General features: G+C 39.6%; 1 pseudogene; it reads right to left on the bottom strand.

Annotated features, from left to right (window-relative positions):
- The window catches only part of LOC139889292 (protein DETOXIFICATION 16-like), a 54524-nt pseudogene that overhangs the window by 16131 nt on the left and 20328 nt on the right, over window positions 1-18065 (bottom strand).

Raw genomic sequence — 18065 nt, 5'->3', positions numbered from 1 at the left:
CAGAATCTTGAAATAAATCTGCCATCCCTATCAGAGATAATAGAGATTGGTATTCCATGTCTGGAGATGACTTCCTTCAAATACAGTCGTGCTAACTTCTCCATCTTGTCATCTTCTCTTATTGGCAGGAAGTGTGCTGATTTGGTGAGACGATCAACTATTACCCAAATAGTATCAAAACCACTTGCAGTCCTTGGCAATTTAGTGATGAAATCCATGGTAATGTTTTCCCATTTCCATTCCGGGATTTCGGGTTGTTGAAGTAGACCTGATGGTTTCTGATGCTCAGCTTTGACCTTAGAACACATCAAACATTCTCCTACGTATTTAGCAACATCGGCTTTCATACCCGGCCACCAAAAATGTTTCTTGAGATCCTTGTACATCTTCCCCGTTCCAGGATGTATTGAGTATCTGGTTTTATGAGCTTCTCTAAGTACCATTTCTCTCATATCTCCAAATTTTGGTACCCAAATCCTTTCAGCTCTATACCGGGTTCCGTCTTCCCGAATATTAAGATGCTTCTCCGATCCTTTGGGTATTTCATCCTTTAAATTTCCCTCTTTTAAAACTCCTTGTTGCGCCTCCTTTATTTGAGTAGTAAGGTTATTATGAATCATTATATTCATAGATTTTACTCGAATGGGTTCTCTGTCCTTCCTGCTCAAGGCATCGGCTACCACATTTGCCTTCCCCGGGTGGTAACGAATCTCAAAGTCGTAATCATTCAATAATTCAATCCACCTACGCTGCCTCATATTCAGTTGTTTCTGATTAAATATGTGTTGAAGACTTTTGTGGTCGGTATATATAATACTTTTGACCCCATATAAGTAGTGCCTCCAAGTCTTTAATGCAAAAACAACCGCGCCTAATTCCAAATCATGCGTCGTATAATTTTGTTCGTGAATCTTCAATTGTCTAGACGCATAAGCAATCACCTTCGTTCGTTGCATTAATACACAACCGAGACCTTGCTTTGATGCATCACAATAAATCACAAAATCATCATTCCCTTCAGGCAATGACAATATAGGTGCCGTAGTTAGCTTTTTCTTCAATAACTGAAACGCTTTCTCTTGTTCATCATTCCATTCAAATTTCTTCCCTTTATGCGTTAATGCAGTCAAGGGTTTTGCTATTCTGGAAAAGTCTTGGATGAACCTTCTGTAGTAACCAGCTAGTCCTAAAAACTGGCGTATGTGTTTCGGAGTTTTCGGGGTTTCCCACTTTTCAACAGTTTCTATCTTTGCCGGATCCACCTTAATACCTTCTTTGTTCACTATGTGACCGAGGAATTGAACTTCTTCCAACCAAAATGCACACTTTGAAAACTTAGCGTACAATTCTTCCTTCCTCAATACTTCTAACACCTTTCTCAAATGTTCACCGTGTTCTTGGTCATTCTTTGAGTAAATAAGTATGTCATCAATGAAAATAATGACAAACTTGTCAAGGTATGGTCCACACACTCGGTTCATAAGGTCCATGAACATAGCTGGTGCATTAGTTAAACCAAACGGCATGACCATAAACTCGTAATGACCGTAACGTGTTCTGAAAGCAGTCTTTGGAATATCATCTTCTTTCACCCGCATTTGATGATACCCGGAACGTAAGTCAATCTTTGAATAAACAGACGAGCCTTGTAGTTGATCAAATAAGTCATCGATTCTCGGTAGTGGGTAGCGGTTCTTGATGGTAAGTTTGTTCAACTCTCGGTAGTCGATACACAACCTGAATGTACCATCTTTCTTCTTGACAAACAAAACAGGAGCTCCCCACGGTGATGTGCTTGGTCGAATGAAACCACGCTCTAAAAGTTCTTGTAATTGGCTTTGTAGTTCTTTCATCTCGCTGGGTGTGAGTCTGTAAGGAGCACGTGCTATTGGTGTAGCTCCTGGTACAAGATCTATTTGAAATTCAACGGATCGATGTGGGGGTAATCCCGGTAATTCTTTCGGAAATACATCAGGAAATTCTTTTGCGACGGGAACATCATTGATGCTCTTTTCTTCAGTTTGTACTTTCTCGACGTGTGCTAGAACAGCATAGCAACCTTTTCTTATTAGTTTTTGTGCCTTCAAATTACTAATAAGATGTAGCTTCGTGTTGCCCTTTTCTCCGTACACCATTAAGGGTTTTCCTTTTTCTCGTATAATGCGAATTGCATTTTTGTAACAAACGATCTCCGCTTTCACTTCTTTCAACCAGTCCATACCGATTATCACATCAAAACTCCCTAACTCTACTGGTATCAAATCAATCTTAAATGTTTCGCTAACCAGTTTAATTTCTCGATTCCGACATATATTATCTGCTGAAATTAATTTACCATTTGCTAATTCGAGTAAAAATTTACTATCCAAAGGCGTCAATGGACAACTTAATTTAGCACAAAAATCTCTACTCATATAGCTTCTATCCGCACCCGAATCAAATAAAACGTAAGCAGATTTATTATCAATAAGAAACGTACCCGTAACAAGCTCCGGGTCTTCCTGTGCCTCTGCCGCATTAATATTGAAAACTCTTCCACGTCCTTGTCCATTCGTGTTCTCCTGGTTCGGGCAATTTCTAATAATGTGGCCCGGTTTTCCACATTTATAACAAACTACATTGGCATAACTTGCTCCGACACTACTTGCTCCGCCATTACTCGTTCCGACACCATTTATTCCTTTCGTTCTATTAACCCCTGGTCCGTAGACCTCACACTTCGCCGCGCTATGACCATTTCTTTTACACTTGTTGCAAAATTTGGTGCAGAACCCCGAGTGATTCTTTTCACACCTTTGGCATAGCTGCTTCTGATTGTTGTTGTTGTTGCGGTTATTATTATTGTTGGGATGATTGTTGTAGTTGCTGTTGTTGTTGTTGTTGTTGTTGTTGTTGGGCCGTTTGTTGTAGTTGCGATTGATGTTGCGATTGTTGGGATAATTGTTGCGATTATTGTTGTAATTGCTGTTGTTGTTGTATTGGTGATTCTTATCACCGTTTTCCTCCCACTTTCTTTTGACTTGCTTCACATTGGCCTCTTCAGCAGTCTGTTCTTTAATTCTTTCTTCAATCTGGTTCACGAGTTTGTGAGCCATTCTACATGCCTGTTGTATGGAGGCGGGCTCGTGTGAACTTATATCTTCTTGGATTCTTTCCGGTAATCCTTTCACAAACGCGTCGATCTTCTCTTCCTCATCTTCGAATGCTCCCGGACACAATAGGCACAATTCTGTGAATCGTCTTTCGTACGTGGTAATATCAAATCCTTGGGTTCGTAACCCTCTAAGTTCTGTCTTGAGCTTATTGACCTCGGTTCTGGGACGGTACTTCTCGTTCATCAAGTGCTTGAATGCTGACCACGGTAGTGCGTACGCATCGTCTTGTCCCACTTGCTCTAGATAGGTATTCCACCATGTTAACGCAGAACCTGTGAAGGTATGCGTAGCGTACTTTACTTTGTCCTCTTCAGTACACTTACTTATGGCAAACACCGATTCGACCTTCTCGGTCCACCGTTTCAATCCGATCGGTCCTTCGGTTCCATCAAATTTCAAAGGTTTGCAGGCAGTGAATTCTTTGTAGGTGCATCCTACACGATTTCCTGTACTGCTAGATCCAAGGTTATTGTTGGTATGTAGCGCAGCCTGTACTGCGGCTATGTTTGAAGCTAGAAAAGTATGGAATTCCTCTTCATTCATATTCACGGTGTGTCGAGTAGTCGGTGCCATTTCCTTCAAAATAGTTAAATGGAACAAGTTAATCATACAGAATATTAAGAGTAGTTAATAGTATTTCGTAGCATAATATGAACTCATTTATAAAAGCTTTTTCTTCATATTAGCATTTTATAAGTTTAAATTCGGGTAGTACCTACCCGTTAAGTTCATACTTAGTAGCTAATATACAATTCAACTACTACAATTCTATATGAAAAACTGATTATAATAATATTTCGCGTTCAAACTTTTACACAACATTTTACAAACTTACAATACCGCTTATTTACATATAGCATGAAATATAGCACACAATAAATTTGATACAAGATGGTTGTGAAGATAATTCTAGCTAGTACACAAGTCGTTCAGCAAAGGCAATAAAGACACGTAATTCATACGTCCAGAAACAAGTCATGCATTCTGGTTTTACTAAGACTACTTCCCATCCTTGGTCTTGTGGAACATAACCGTTATGGCCGTTGATAAGACAGCGTGTTGTAACGTCGTCAAAGGGACGAGGGTTACGTAATGTCCAACAGTCCCGTAACAATCTAAAAACCTCATTTCTTACCCCAATTACCGACTCCGTCACTTGTGGGAACGTTTTGTTTAATAGTTGTAGCCCGATGTTCTTGTTCTCACTTTGGTGAGAAGCGAACATTACTAATCCGTAAGCATAACATGCTTCTTTATGTTGCATGTTAGCCGCTTTTTCTAAATCACGAAGTCCAATATTCGGATATATTGAGTCAAAATAATTTCTTAACCCATTGCGTAAAATAGCATTTGGGTTCCCCGCAATATATGCGTCAAAGTAAACACATCGTAACTTATGGATTTCCCAATGTGATATCCCCCATCTTCCGAACGAAAGCCTTTTATAAACCAAGGCATTCTTGGAACGTTCTTCGAATGTCTTACAAACTGATCTCGCCTTAAATAGTTGTGCCGAAGAATTCTGACCGACTCTAGACAAGATTTCATCAATCATGTCTCCGGGTAGGTCTCTTAAAATATTGGGTTGTCTATCCATTTTGTGTTTTTATACTGTAAAATAGACAAGGGTTAGATTCATAAAAAAAAAATACTTATTAATACAAGCAATTTTTACATATATCATAAAGCATAAGCACACTATATTACATATATTACACCACACGAATACAACTATCTTATTCCGACTCGCTTGTTTCTTCTTCTTCGGTTTTGGTTCGTTTTCCCAAGTTTCTAGGGATATATGATGTTCCCCTAATACGAGCCATCGTGATCCACATTGGTTTACAAAAACCTGGTGGTTTAGAGGTTCCCGGGTCATTGTTACAACTTAAGGACTTCGGGGGTTGACGATACATATAAAGTTCATCGGGGTTGGAATTAGATTTCTCTATTTTTATGCCCTTTCCGTTATTATTTTCTTTTGCCTTTTTAAATTCAGTTGGGGTAATTTCTATAACATCATCGAAATTCTCGTCGGAATCCGATTCATCGGAGAATTGGTAATCCTCCCAATATTTTGCTTCCTTGGCGGAAACACCATTGACCATAATTAACCTTGGTCGGTTGGTTGAGGATTTTCTTTTACTTAACCGTTTTATTATTTCCCCCACCGGTTCTATTTCTTCATCCGGTTCCGATTCTTCTTCCGGTTCCGACTCTTCTTCCGGTTCCTCTTCGGGAACTTGTGAATCAGTCCACGAATCATTCCAATTTACATTTGACTCTTCATTATTATTAGGTGAGTCAATGGGACTTGTTCTAGAGGTAGACATCTATCACATAATATCAAACGCGTTAAGAGATTAATATATCACATAATATTCACATGTTAAAAATATATAGTTTCCAACAAAATTTGTTAAGCAATCATTTTTCAAGTAAACACGGTCGAAGTCCAGACTCACTAATGCATCCTAACAAACTCGATAAGACACACTAATGCAAAATTCTGGTTCTCTAAGACCAACGCTCGGATACCAACTGAAATGTCCCGTTCTTATTGATTAAAAACGTTCCATATTAATTGATTTCGTTGCGAGGTTTTGACCTCTATATGAGACGTTTTTCAAAGACTGCATTCATTTTTAAAACAAACCATAACCTTTATTTCATAAATAAAGGTTTAAAAAGCTTTACGTAGATTATCAAATAATGATAATCTAAAATATCCTGTTTACACACGACCATTACATAATAGTTTACAATACAAATATGTTACATCGAAATCAGTTTCTTGAACGCAGTTTTTACACAATATCATACAAACATGGACTCCAAATCTTGTCCTTATTTTAGTATGCAACAGCGGAAGCTCTTAATATTCACCTGAGAATAAACATGCTTTAAACGTCAACAAAAATGTTGGTGAGTTATAGGTTTAACCTATATATATCAAATCGTAACAATAGACCACAAGATTTCATATTTCAATACACATCCCATACATAGAGATAAAAATCATTCATATGGTGAACACCTGGTAACCGACATTAACAAGATGCATAAATATAAGAATATCCCCATCATTCCGGGACACCCTTCGGATATGATATAAATTTCGAAGTACTAAAGCATCCGGTACTTTGGATGGGGTTTGTTAGGCCCAATAGATCTATCTTTAGGATTCGCGTCAATTAGGGTGTCTGTTCCCTAATTCTTAGATTACCAGACTTAATAAAAAGGGGCATATTCGATTTCGATAATTCAACCATAGAATGTAGTTTCACGTACTTGTGTCTATTTTGTAAATCATTTATAAAACCTGCATGTATTCTCATCCTAAAAATATTAGATTTTAAAAGTGGGACTATAACTCACTTTCACAGATTTTTACTTCGTCGGGAAGTAAGACTTGGCCACTGGTTGATTCACGAACCTATAACAATATATACATATATATCAAAGTATGTTCAAAATATATTTACAACACTTTTAATATATTTTGATGTTTTAAGTTTATTAAGTCAGCTGTCCTCGTTAGTAACCTACAACTAGTTGTCCACAGTTAGATGTACAGAAATAAATCGATAAATATTATCTTGAATCAATCCACGACCCAGTGTATACGTATCTCAGTATTGATCACAACTCAAACTATATATATTTTGGAATCAACCTCAACCCTGTATAGCTAACTCCAACATTCACATATAGAGTGTCTATGGTTGTTCCGAAATATATATAGATGTGTCGACATGATAGGTCGAAACATTGTATACGTGTCTATGGTATCTCAAGATTACATAATATACAATACAAGTTGATTAAGTTATGGTTGGAATAGATTTGTTACCAATTTTCACGTAGCTAAAATGAGAAAAATTATCCAATCTTGATTTACCCATAACTTCTTCATTTTAAATCCGTTTTGAGTGAATCAAATTGCTATGGTTTCATATTGAACTCTATTTTATGAATCTAAAAAGAAAAGTATAGGTTTATAGTCGGAAAAATAAGTTACAAGTCGTTTTTGTAAAGGTAGTCATTTCAGTCGAAAGAACGACGTCTAGATGACCATTTTAGAAAACATACTTCCACTTTGAGTTTAACCATAATTTTTGGATATAGTTTCATGTTCATAATAAAAATCATTTTCTCAAAATAACAACTTTTAAATCAAAGTTTATCATAGTTTTTAATTAACTAACCCAAAACAGCCCGCGGTGTTACTACGACGGCGTAAATCCGGTTTTACGGTGTTTTTCGTGTTTCCAGGTTTTAAATCATTAAGTTAGCATATCATACAGATATAGAACATGTGTTTAGTTGATTTTAAAAGTCAAGTTAGAAGGATTAACTTTTTTTTGCGAACAAGTTTAGAATTAACTAAACTATGTTCTAGTGATTACAAGTTTAAACCTTCGAATAAGATAGCTTTATATGTATGAATCGAATGATGTTATGAACATCATTACTACCTTAAGTTCCTTGGATAAACCTACTGGAAAAGAGAAAAATGGATCTAGCTTCAATGGATCCTTGGATGGCACGAAGTTCTTGAAGCAGAATCATGACACGAAAACAAGTTCAAGTAAGATCATCACTTGAAATAAGATTGTTATAGTTATAGAAATTGAACCAAAGTTTGAATATGATTATTACCTTGTATTAGAATGATAACCTACTGTAAGAAACAAAGATTTCTTGAGGTTGGATGATCACCTTACAAGATTGGAAGTGAGCTAGCAAACTTGAAAGTATTCTTGATTTTATGAAACTAGAACTTTTGGAATTTATGAAGAACACTTAGAACTTGAAGATAGAACTTGAGAGAGATCAATTAGATGAAGAAAATTGAAGAATGAAAGTGTTTGTAGGTGTTTTTGGTCGTTGGTGTATGGATTAGATATAAAGGATATGTAATTTTGTTTTCATGTAAATAAGTCATGAATGATTACTCATATTTTTGTAATTTTATGAGATATTTCATGCTAGTTGCCAAATGATGGTTCCCACATGTGTTAGGTGACTCACATGGGCTGATAAGAGCTGATCATTGGAGTGTATATACCAATAGTACATACATCTAAAAGCTGTGTATTGTACGAGTACGAATACGGGTGCATACGAGTAGAATTGTTGATGAAACTGAACGAGGATGTAATTGTAAGCATTTTTGTTAAGTAGAAGTATTTTGATAAGTGTCTTGAAGTCTTTCAAAAGTGTATGAATACATATTAAAACACTACATGTATATACATTTTAACTGAGTCGTTAAGTCATCGTTAGTCGTTACATGTAAATGTTGTTTTGAAACCTTTAGGTTAACGATCTTGTTAAATGTTGTTAACCCAATGTTTATAATATCAAAAGAGATTTTAAATTATTATATTATCATGATATTATGATATACGAATATCTATTAATATGATATATATACATTAAATGTCGTTACAACGATAATCGTTACATATATGTCTCGTTTCAAAATCATTAAGTTAGTAGTCTTGTTTTTACATATGTAGTTCATTGTTAATATACTTAATGATATGTTTACTTATCATAATATCATGTTAACTATATATATAACCATATATATGTCATCATATAGTTTTTACAAGTTTTAACGTTCGTGAATCACCGGTCAACTTGGGTGGTCAATTGTCTATATGAAACCTATTTCAATTAATCAAGTCTTAACAAGTTTGATTGCTTAACATGTTGGAAACATTTAATCATGTAAATATCAATCTCAATTAATATATATAAACATGGAAAAGTTCGGGTCACTACAACGGCGCTCACGAAAATGCCATCGGTGTTCGTAACATCCGTTAGGGCACTTAACACCTCGCACCACTAACCCCTAGGGTGGCACCTTAACACCTCGGCACATCACCCCGAGTGGCATCTTAACACCTCGATGCAACACTCATTATTTTACGGAGTGGTGTCTTAACACCTCGACACTACACTCCTAGGTGGCATCTTAACACCTCGATGCTACACCCGAGTGGCATCTTAACACCTCGATGCTACACTCTTCACGTGAAACGTGGTGTCTTAACACCTCGACACTACACCTTTCACGCTACAACAAATAGATACATTATATACATACGCATATAATTATTCCACTCACCTCAAAGTCTTCGTGTAAGATAACCGAACTTGCAACGTCAATGTAACGTACCTATTACATTTTAGCACATAATCAATCCACAACTCAAGTCGGTCAAGCAACTCACTCAACAATCTAGAGTCTTTTGACCCTAAGTGCAATCCCGACCCATTTTGCACCTTTAACCCTAATAATGGGTTAACTTCACCAAAAACCCTAACTTTAGCCAATTAAGGTATTAACACACTTTTAACCACAAAGTTAACTCGTTTTCATACATGCAAGACAACCTAGGTCATCAAAGACCCATTTGACCCATTTCTAGGTCAAAACCCCCATTTGGGTCACCCACAACCCAAATCACACCCACTAACATTAACTATAAGTGTATTAGTATTTACTTAGGTCTTTAAGACCCATTTACACCATTTACCCTTTCTAAACCCTAGGTTAGTCACCATTTGGGTCTTCATGACCCAAACTTACCCAAAACCCCAAATTACTCACAAATGGGTTTTATGTGCAATACTAACCCAAACCCTAACCCTTAAACACATTAAACTAAGGTAATCAAGTTTAGGGCTTACCACAACAATCAAAACGTAGCTAAGGAGGAGATGAACAACTTTAACTCCCGAGTTCTAACCCGAAATGAGCTTCTTCTTCCCCGATTTAAGCTTTCTCACACTTAACCACCCCCTCTCTCTCTAGAATGAATGGATGATGTTTGGTTGTTGAGAAATGAAGTAATGAGCTCACCAAACTGATCCTAAGGCCTTTAATTCATCCACCAAGTGAAATTACCAATTTACCCATCTAAAATATCTAAAAGCAAAAAGACATGCCTGCCAGCCATTCTGGACGGCGTCCCAAAATGTTGGACGGCGTCCAGGTCTTCGATCTGGGACGGCGTCCCAAATTGTTGGACGGCGTCCAGGTCTTTGATCTAGGACGGCGTCCCAAATTGTTGGACGGCGTCCAGACCCAAAAGAAAACAGGATCTTACAACTCTCCCCCACTTGAACCGGATTGCGACCTCGCAATCCACGCCGCATGACAAGCAGGAAGATAAACCAAGACAAACTCTTCGGGCTCCCAAGTAAACTCGGAGCCTATACTTCGACGCCATTGGACTTTAAAAGTCCTCACCTCCTTATTTCTCAATTTCTTAACCTTTTCATCAAGTATAGCAACCGGCTCTTCAACATACTCTAACTTATTATTTAGCTCAATCTCGTCTAGCGACACCCACGAAGAATCATCCGCAAGACACTTACGGAGATGGGAAACATGAAATGTATTATGGATCCCCGCAAGTTCTTCGAGTAATTCCAAACGATAAGCAACTTCGCCAACACGAGCTAAAACTTTGAATGGCCCAATAAACCGAGGAGCTAACTTTCCCCGTTTTCGAAATCGAATAATACCCTTCCATGGCGAAACCTTAAGCATCACCATATCGCCTTCTTTTAACTCAATCAATCGCCTACGTCTATCGGCATACGACTTTTGCCTATCTTGAGCCTTCTTCAAATGTTCCCGAATCAAATCGATCTTGCTATTTGTCTCTAAAACCAAATCGGTACTCCCGATCTCTCTTTGACCCACTTCTCCCCAACAGACGGGAGTTCGACACCTACGCCCATAAAGCATTTCGTAAGGTGGCATCCCGATACTAGTATGATAACTATTATTGTACGAGAATTCCACCAAAGGCAAATGCTCATCCCAACTACCACCAAAGTCAATGATGCACGCCCGTAATATATTTTCCAAAGTTTGATTCGTACGTTCGGTTTGACCGTCTGTTTGAGGATGATACGCCGTGCCCATATCTTCATGAAACTTTTCCCAAAACCGAGATGAAAAACGGTTATCTCGATCCGAAATAATAGATATAGGAACCCCATGTCGCGAGACCACTTCCTTGATAAACAACTTAGCCAAAGTCTCCGACGATATCGCTTCTTTAATGGGAAGAAACAAAGCGCTTTTTGTCAATCGGTCAACTATAACCCAAATCGAATCGAATTGGGTTCTCGCCGTTTTAGGTAACTTTGTAATGAAATCCATGGTAATGTGCTCCCATTTCCATTTCGGGATTTCTAACGGTTGCAACTTACCATACGGCTTTTGGTGTTCGGCTTTTACTTGTAAACACGTGACACATTGCTCAACATACTTCACAACATCACGTTTCATGCCCGGCCACCAATAATCTTTCTTCAAGTCAAGATACATTTTCGTCGCGCCTGGATGAATGGAGTATTTTGACTTATGTACTTCATCAAGTAGCACTCGTCGGTAATCACCCATTTTAGGCACCCACACCCTTCCTTGAAAAGACAACAAACCACGCGGGCCTATAGTAATAAACTCCGATTGGCCCACGATTCGCTCCGTATGCTTGTTGTGAACATAAGCCTCTATTTGAATCTCTCCAAGCTTTTCAAGAAAATCGTTGGAAATAATCAAACGTAACGACCCCACTTTTATCGCCGGATGTTGACTCTTTCGACACAACGCATCCGCGACCACATTCGCCTTACCCGGATGATAAAGTATTTCACAATCGTAGTCTTTCACCACATCCATCCACCTACGTTGGTGATAATTCAAATCTCGTTGATTAAAGAGATGTTTCAAACTCTTATGATCCGAATAAATCGTACACTTGACACCATACAAGTAATGGCGCCAAATTTTCAACGCATGCACTACCGCCGCCAACTCAAGATCATGAGTCGGATACCTCGTTTCATGTTCCTTCAATTGTCGAGAGGCATAAGCGATGACTTTACCTCTTTGCATTAGAACACACCCGAGACCATTTAAGGAAGCATCACAATAAACCACCATGTCTTCAACACCTTCCGGTAACACTAACACCGGAGCTTGACACAACTTCTCTTTTAACAATTGAAAAGCAATTTCTTGCTCGTTCTCCCAAACAAATCTCGCATTCTTCCTTGTCAATTTCGTCAACGAAGAAGCGATCTTAGAAAAATCTTGGATAAACCGACGATAATAACCGGCCAATCCGAGAAAACTTCGGATTTCCGTAGTCGTAGTCGGTCGTCCCCAACTCTTCACCGTCTCGATCTTTCCCGGATCTACTTGAATACCGTTTTCGTTCACAATATGACCAAGGAATTGAACTTCCCTTAGCCAAAATTCACATTTGGAGAACTTTGCATACAACTTCTCCTTTCGTAGCGTCTTCAATAAATCACGCAAATGACGTTCATGTTCGTTCATACTTTTCGAGTAGACTAGTATGTCGTCAATGAACACTATTACCGACTTGTCCAACATAGGTTGGCACACCCGGTTCATAAGATCCATGAATGCCGCCGGTGCATTCGTAAGACCAAAGGGCATAACTACAAACTCATAATGCCCGTAACGCGTTCGAAAAGCCGTTTTCTCTATGTCTTCCTCGCGGACCCGCATTTGGTGATAGCCGGACCGTAGGTCGATCTTAGAGAAATACGTTGCATCTTGAAGTTGGTCAAATAAATTGTCAATCCTAGGTAATGGATAACGATTCTTGATCGTCACTTTATTCAACTCACGGTAATCAATGCACATACGCATACTACCATCTTTCTTCTTCACAAATAACACCGGAGCGCCCCATGGCGAAGCACTCGGTCGAATAAAACCCTTCTCGAGCAACTCTTGGGTTTGATTTAACAACTCTTGCATTTCCGTTGGTGCTAAACGATAAGGAGTTTTAGCAATGGGAGTAGCTCCCGGAACCAACTCAATACGAAACTCAACTTGTCTTTCCGCCGGAACACCCGGTAATTCGTCCGGAAAAACGTCTTCGAATTCACTAACAACCGGAATTTCACGAATAGGTGGTGGCTCATTGCGAGTATCAACAACATGAGCAAGGAAAGCCATGCCACCGGTAACAACAAAACGACGTTCCCGTGCAAAAGTGCATATCAGCACCGGTCTTCTTCGTTTATCACCATGAATAATTAACTCTCCCCCACTTAGGGTCTTCACACGAATAAACTTATCATGGCATGCAATATCGGCTCTATAACGATCGAGCCAATCCATACCAACGACAATATCAAAGTCGCCCAAGGTCATTGGAATAAGATCAATTTTAAAGGTTTCGGCACCAAAAACAACATCACAATTTTCACACACATCAACCACTAGCACCGTCTTGCCGTCCGCTATTTCGACTTCTATCGGACGACTTAACTTAGCTAACGGTCTATTAAGTTTAGGCACAAATTTAGGAGACACAAACGACAAATTTGCACCGCTATCGAAAAGAATCCTTGCCGGATTAGAATTAACCATGTAAGTACCTGAGACAACTTCGTGCGATTGTTTGGCTTCATCATTGGTCATCAAATAGTTGCGACCCCAAGCCGTACCCGCCGCCTTCTCTAACCGCTTCACATTATCATTTCGCAAATCGGGACACTTCGGCTTCTTATGCCCCTCTTTGCCGCAATTAAAACAAGTGACTTTGTTTCCGGAACGTGGTTTCGGACACTCATGAGCCATATGACCCGGTTGCCCACAATTGTAGCACGTATAAGAAAACCCGCCGGTAGTGCCCTTCTTTGCACTATTGACACTTTCGGCCCCCCTCTTGCTCTTGCTCTTCTTGCTTGAGGCGTTAGAGTAACTAAAACCTTCAAACTTTCTTTTGGAAAACATGAAATCACTCTTTCTTGGAACCTCCGGCTCAAAACCCCGAGCTAACTCGAACAATTCATCAAAAGACTTAGCCATACCCCGACTAATCTTCCCCTTGTACTCATCATTCAAAGTACGGTAGAAATCCTTCATGAGCTTATGATCATCACCCACATATTCCGGGCAAAAACGAGTCTTTGCCAAGAATGTAGACTTGAGGGTAACCAAATCCATGGAACCTTGTTGCAAATGGTGCAACTCGTCCCGGATTCTATCGAGATCGGATGAAGTTCGGTATTCTCTGAAAAATTCTTTCTTGAACTCCTCCCATGTCAAGCCCATACATTGTTCTTCACCATACAAGTTGATTTTATCGTCCCACCGCAACTTAGCTTCTTCGCGTAACATGCTAGAACCATACCTCGTCTTCTTTTCGGGAGGACATTCCGCGGTACGGAAAGCTCCCTCAATATCGGAGATCCAACATGTACTTTTTAAAGGATCCCGCACCCCATTAAACATCGGGGGTTGAGCATCCTTGAAGTTCTTGTAGTGGAAGTCCCGCCTTCCTTCGCCTCCTTCACCGCGAGGATAGATATTCCTAGCGTCAAGGGCCTCTTCGATAGTGGCCTTCATTCATTCATTAATTAGATCGGTTATTTGCTCATCAACCGAATCTTGAAAGATCTTTCGAACGTCCGCAAGAAAATCTGCTTTTAACTTCTTAAAGACGGCCTCAACCTTGGCCGAAAACTCGACGTCCTCGCTTGTACTTCCGTTATCATGTTTGGGACCGTTTCTCGTCTTCATTCTATAAAACGAATTAGGTTAAACCACAAAAACGAAAGGACAGATTACATATATACATACATATACGCCACACTACTCCATCTCGCTCAACAATCGTCGTACATTACTTGTTTGACACGATTTGCACTCGTAGTGATGGTAGCTAGTCATTACTACGCGAGCACGTCGCGTTAACTCGCTAGTACAACGTCCATCTCGCTTGATGATTGCTAAACACAACACAACAAATAGCGCATGATTAGTTCACATAAACCTATGCACTAACCATCCCGATCCGACCCAAAGTCCTACAAGTCCCGCATAAACGCGCACACAAAAAGTCTAAGTCTAGGCGCCTATCTCAAGTCACCTAAATCCCTTAGACCATGCTCTGATACCACTTGTAACAACCCGACTTCATCAACCCAAAAACGCGTACCAAAAAAAAAAAATTTAAGGCAGTGTATCTGGACGGCGTCCAGAATCCTGGACGGCGTCCAGCTCAGAAGGGTGGGACGGCGTTCAGAGTTTTGGGACGGCGTCCAGCTTAACCAACCGGGACGGCGTCCAAGGAATTGGGACGGCGTCCCAATGGCCTTCCAGCCACTGATCACGGGTCCAACTCACATGAGCGGAAAACCCGCTTCCCGACACTTTCAAACGAAAACCTTTTTACCACAAGTCAATATAAATGAAACTAAGAGATTTTCATCATCAAATCAAGTTTTACATCAACGGGTCCACATCGCCCATTTTACGAGTTTCGTTCTAAAATAAAAGTTTCGACCAAATATAAGTTTAAGTTCTAAACGACATTAGAGCATGGTGTTTGGGGTTAAACTACCCAATCTCGGTCGAACTCCAAAAGCTAACACCCAAAAGCATCCCCTAACAAAACAAGCGGGAGATCACTAATCCAATTGAACGCTCTTACCCTTGTCAACGCCCGAGCCTATAAAAAGTAAACAACGAGAGGGTAAGCAAAGCTTAGTGAATGCAATAATTATACGAATACATATATAATTATACCTACTCGCATACACTTACACAACCGCAAACATGCTAGCAAACAACATTAGCTTATCGTCGCAATAACAAGCTATAATTCACCAATACCCCCAAGCTAGCATAACATCCGCATATAACTATAACTCGAATAATATAATATGCTTACAACACAAATAACCATGGTTAACCAATAGTACAAGGGAACGGCTCTCGCGAAAATGCCATCGGTGTTCGTAACATCCGTTAGGGCACTTAACACCTCGCACCACTAACCCCTAGGGTGGCACCTTAACACCTCGGCACATCACCCCGAGTGGCATCTTAACACCTCGATGCAACACTCATTATTTTACGGAGTGGTGTCTTAACACCTCGACACTACACTCCTAGGTGGCATCTTAACACCTCAATGCTACACCCGAGTGGCATCTTAACACCTCGATGCTACACTCTTCACGTGAAACATGGTGTCTTAACACCTCGACACTACACCTTTCACGCTACAACAAATAGATACATTATATACATACGCATATAATTATTCCACTCACCTCAAAGTCTTCGTGTAAGATAATCGAACTTGCAACGTCAATGTAACGTACCTATTACATTTTAGCACATAATCAATCCACAACTCAAGTCGGTCAAGCAACTCACTCAACAATCTAGAGTCTTTTGACCCTAAGTGCAATCCCGACCCATTTTGCACCTTTAACCCTAATAATGGGTTAACTTCACCAAAAACCCTAACTTTAGCCAATTAAGGTATTAACACACTTTTAACCACAAAGTTAACTCGTTTTCATACATGCAAGACAACCTAGGTCATCAAAGACCCATTTGACCCATTTCTAGGTCAAAACCCCCATTTGGGTCACCCACAACCCAAATCACACCCACTAACATTAACTATAAGTGTATTAGTATTTACTTAGGTCTTTAAGACCCATTTACACCATTTACCCTTTCTAAACCCTAGGTAAGTCACCATTTGGGTCTTCATGACCCAAACTTACCCAAAACCCCAAATTACTCACAAATGGGTTTTATGTGCAATACTAACCCAAACCCTAACCCTTAAACACATTAAACTAAGGTAATCAAGTTTAGGGCTTACCACAACAATCAAAACGTAGCTAAGGAGGAGATGAACAACTTTAACTCCCGAGTTCTAACCCGAAATGAGCTTCTTCTTCCCCGATTTAAGCTTTCTCACACTTAACCACCCCCTCTCTCTCTAGAATGAATGGATGATGTTTGGTGGTTGAGAAATGAAGTAATGAGCTCACCAAACTGATCCTAAGGCCTTTAATTCGTCCACCAAGTGAAATTACCAATTTACCCATCTAAAATATCTAAAAGCAAAAAGACATGCCTGCCAGCCATTCTGGACGGCGTCCCAAAATGTTGGACGGCGTCCAGGTCTTCGATCTGGGATGGCGTCCCAAATTGTTGGACGGCGTCCAGGTCTTCGATCTAGGACGGCGTCCCAAATTGTTGGACGGCGTCCAGACCCAAAAGAAAACAGGATCTTACACCTGGGTCACCACATTTCACATCGGAACTTCAGTCAGAGAGAAGTACACTTTCTCTCTCTCAGAGTTCTTTCTCACTCTAAACGCACATTAGACGCTTAGCAGCAATACGCTATACGGATCAATTACAGATTGATCCCCAGATTGATTAAGGCGACCCCACGGATCTCTCATCCGTGTTCTGGGTCTACAGAGATTATTTCTCGAGGGCAAACATCAATCAACATCATACGCCACACGCTGAGCATCTATTGTCTTGTACTGGTACCTTACAGCCGCTATACGAAAAATCGTACCAATATCACAGTAGTCTATGGTTACAATTTATAGGGAGTAAACAAAATAAGGAAACAATTGAAACCGACTTGCTGGACAAGCCAAGGTCGCGTTGGCGACCATGTCCTCGCAAACCGTGACATCAATCTCGAAGACAATCTTCACGTTAATGACAACCCCCTCGATTTAGGGCGGTGGTAGGTTTGACACTTGTGCTCACGCCCAGTGAGCTCACTCTCGCGATCCGCGAGGGTCTTTGTTCAAAACTCTCCATAACGTAACAAGGTCATGTTTGATTAAATGACGGATGTCATTTGCTCATTCTTTAAATATATATCAATTAGTGTATTAACAAAAATTGAAGATAAAGGTAGCAGGCTAACAGGGCAGGCTAAAGAAACAGACTGATCATCAATATATATGTGAAAGTTCCAAGTAACATGCCTTTTGTAAGATGATATAATTAACATGACCTATTATTTATGTGACTGTGAATAATTCTAATAACAG

This window comes from Rutidosis leptorrhynchoides, chromosome 2 (genome assembly GCF_046630445.1).
Source record: "Rutidosis leptorrhynchoides isolate AG116_Rl617_1_P2 chromosome 2, CSIRO_AGI_Rlap_v1, whole genome shotgun sequence".
NCBI lineage: Eukaryota > Viridiplantae > Streptophyta > Magnoliopsida > Asterales > Asteraceae > Rutidosis > Rutidosis leptorrhynchoides.
The sequence above is the reverse complement of the archived record's forward strand: the minus strand, read 5'-3'. Positions and strand labels throughout refer to the sequence as shown.